This window comes from Convolutriloba macropyga, chromosome 1, assembly GCF_964194025.1.
Source record: "Convolutriloba macropyga chromosome 1, txConMacr16.3, whole genome shotgun sequence".
NCBI classification, from domain to species: Eukaryota; Metazoa; Xenacoelomorpha; order Acoela; family Convolutidae; genus Convolutriloba; species Convolutriloba macropyga.
Genome location: NC_134468.1, coordinates 959795 through 963627, shown reverse-complemented (window position 1 = coordinate 963627; position 3833 = coordinate 959795).

Here is a 3833-nt window from a genome sequence, read left to right as displayed (position 1 = left end):
CAAAGAAGATTTTGATAGAATACGCAGAAACCTCTACAAGAAACCAGAAAAAAATCCTCCTGTAATTACAATCCGCCATTTACATTTTAGGAACAGTTCAGAGGTTTGAAAAATTTTCCACTGTTTTTCTTTGTTTTTCATCTTTGACAAAAATGAGATTATTATTGATGCCCACAACAGAGTACTTCAAACACCGAAAATTAGTTTTCAGATAAAAATTATGCACATAAAACATACACATCAGCAAACAAAAACTTCTCAACAGCCAGAAAAAAAATCATGCTCATAACCAGAACAACATATACTTTCTCATCCGGAGAACAAAAATCTCTATAACAAATCCAATCAGAGGATTTTCATGAATAAGAACAAATTGGACTAGTAGAGCGTACTGTCAAATTTGAAAAACTGGGCCTTGGTCTAACAAACACGCTTGACAAACTTATAAAGATCCAATTTACCACCCTACTTGCAATCAATATAACAGAATTTATACCTCACATTAGACAAAATTCTCCAGTACCAACATTCCAAATTATCACACCAGAGGAAGCTCGCTACCTGAAACCACTTGAGTCAAAATTTTTCCAAACAAGCAATTCAAAGAAAACAGTAAAACAAATAGAAAAATCTACAGAGAGAACAGCAAAAGGCAAAATAGATCACATAACAAAAAACACGCGTTTTGTTTTCCTACCGCAGAACCCAATCTGGACACATTCAAGATGAGTGCAGTTGAATAACGCATATATGACGAGCTCGTCAAGGTCAAAAACATTGAAGCCATTGAACCACTGTCGGAAAACCAAGAAAGGAAATCTTTACTGAACTCGTTCAAAAGGAGCGACAGTGTACTCTCTGTCAAAGACAAGGAAGGATCAGAACAGCTTCTAATGGATTTCAATGACATATTCACAAGATACTGCCTTGACATTGGCTATACTCAAAAGTTCTCTGTCAAATTGACACCAGACACAAACCGACCTGTATACTCAAACAGGCCTGTATATTCTATGACAATGACATAGAGTCTGACATATTCACAAGGCGTATTCTCAAGGCATATGCAAAACAACATATTCACAAGGCACCGCGTTGACATTGGCTACACTGAGTAAAAGATTACGTGAAATTCTGTATATTCAGTGATGTGGTACTGAATGTGTCCGTCAGAATTAGAAAGTCTTTTTAGATCTTCATTCAAGGCTAATTTCAAATTTGTTCTTACTTCTCTGACGTTCCAAAGACATACGCTTGTTCATGACGATCTCATTTGAATTATTAGATTACCCTTTATTTTGAATTGCTCGTCTGGAAACTGACTCAATTTATTCGTTAGATCGTTAGTCATTTTATTTTCTTAATTCCCTTCGGACCTCTCTTCCAGATGTTGCGATGTCCGGATGTAGGTATACAGATTCAAAGCGCTCAGTCTCTTTGGAAATTTTGCGCTTCAAAATTAATCCCATTTCATTTTATCCGTTTCGCACCGTATGCGTTATAGCTGTTTATCGTCTCTGTTGAGTTTACCTATTCTTTGAAAATCGAACTTTATGGGGATATTGAGAGCAGTTTCTGTTTCAGATACAGGTAATTTGTCATCAGTTTCTACATTGGTAGGATCAGGCTGGGTAGTTAGAGTTCAAGATGTTGGACCGCTTCTTCTGCTCTATCTGTTATTTAATAACTCTTTTGACAATTACGGCGAAACTCTACTAATGTTCAACGTATTGGTTAGTGTTCAACTCCTTGATTTCACATATACTAATCGTTACTTTCTGAAGTTTTTCCTTAGGTGTCGAGTTGCTTTCGCTCTCCTTCTGTTCTATCTGTAGTAAAACATAGAACCTAATGTATCACATGCTCATAAAATAAATTGTGAAATATGGGTAAAATTAACCTAAGATTAATGAACTATTGATAGGACCGAAACCAAAGAACATTCAAAACTAAGCCTCCTATAATTGAGCTGCCTTTCTCTTAATAGCTTTACACCTTCTCATCTTTTTTAACTTATTGTATTTCCAATCATTAATTCTAACTCTATATTGAACCGTTTGAATTTTAACACCTTCATATTTAAATTAAAGTCTTAGACTTAGAGGATTTTCATCAGTAACCCCGAGGTTTAAAGTGCTTAAGAAAACCCCCAACCCAACCCTTAACCGTACACAGTGCACGGATATCACTCTGGCGACAGAGATTTTAAAAAAGTTTACATTTTGAAAACTTTAACGAATTTTTCTGTAGGAAGACGCACATAAAAAGCACTTTAATCCCGAGAACTCGAGAATCGAATTAATCTCGAGATAAATACACAAACACAAGATTTGGGATAACAAATCACCAATTTCCACCAGTGTTTGCGGGAGTTAGTTGCAGAAGTCACAGCGGAATCAATCGCAGGAAGTCAATTTTCAAAAGTGAGAACTTAATCGCGTGGGGCTAACTTTTACTCGTTGGTGAATAGAGAAAATTGCCTGTGTGGAAAGACCGCATCTTACCAAGTGATTAGAAATAAATATTTTTCTCTAGTTGTTGGCGTTGGTAATTGAAACGGATTGCCACTGCGTTAGTCTTGTTAGTCTAGGAAATATTTTTTTTCTTTCGATCTTAGTTGCAAAATTGACTCGTAGATAGCGAGCGGTATAACCATCGGTCGAAATAAACTGCAGGATACTTGCGTTGTAAAGTCAATTAAAGCAATTGCGTTGTTTTGTACTCTGAAAATCATATATTGACTTTTTTCTGAAACTACCATTAATTAGAAAAAAACAAAAAAACAGCGAAAAAAAAGTTAACCGGGTAACAATAAGCAGGAGAAAGTAAAAAATTGAAGCACCTAATATCATCCTTGTCGTAATTAGAAAGAAATATTATAAACATCAAAAAAACAAGAAAAATCGGAGATCAGCTAGTATCATATTAAAATAATAAAGAAACTTTAGATGGGACAGTCATCTATAAGACTGTAAATTAAAACTTAAAACTTCGTTAGATTTAAAAAAATGTAACAAGGAAATATTGTATTGAAATAAGCGTTTGGTTTTATAAACAAACGTTTTTAAACATTAAAATAAAGAGAGTGTTATTGAAATTCAAAGATTAAAATAGAAAACACCTACCAGTGACAATCTACTTGGTAATTTATAGAAAATATTATTTTCAACAACTAAACAAAGTTTTAAAAAGGCACGATACAAGTAGGGGAACAGTAAAATGGCAACTGGCTCGACCTCTAGAATGCTATTACCGGAAGCTTTTACCGGTTCAGACAATTGGAAAGCTATTTGACGCATTTTGAGCTATTAACGGAACTACAAAAGTGGAAAAGAAATGAAGGAGATCCGGCCCGCGAAGTTAATGAACGGCCGCATTATTTTGCACTTGGCTTACAAAAATCTGCCCTAGAGTTCTATCGCACTCTATCGCAAGCTACAAGAGGAAATTATGATGAATGCGTTCAACCTTTCCGAGAACACTATAGCGAAAAACCGGTTGTTTTCCGGGGACGGCTAGCTTGCCTTGTACAGCCACCAGGAGAAAAACTGACAGATTTTCTGGAAGATTTAAAGCAGTTGGCTTTGAAAGCTTACCCAACGGAGTCGCAGGACATTAGAGACCATCTCGTTCTGAGAGGATTTCTAGAAGGAATCAACCATAGTCAGGTGAGGTTGGATTTCAGAAAGCAAATCAGCAACAAGGATATGGAAATTGAAACAGTTTTGGAACGAGCATTGCATCTAGAAGTTGTAACATGAATAGAAGAGGAAGAGCAAACATCAAAAGTTGCGGTAATTAGACGGAACGAAGCAAAAGATTTAGTGGAGGCC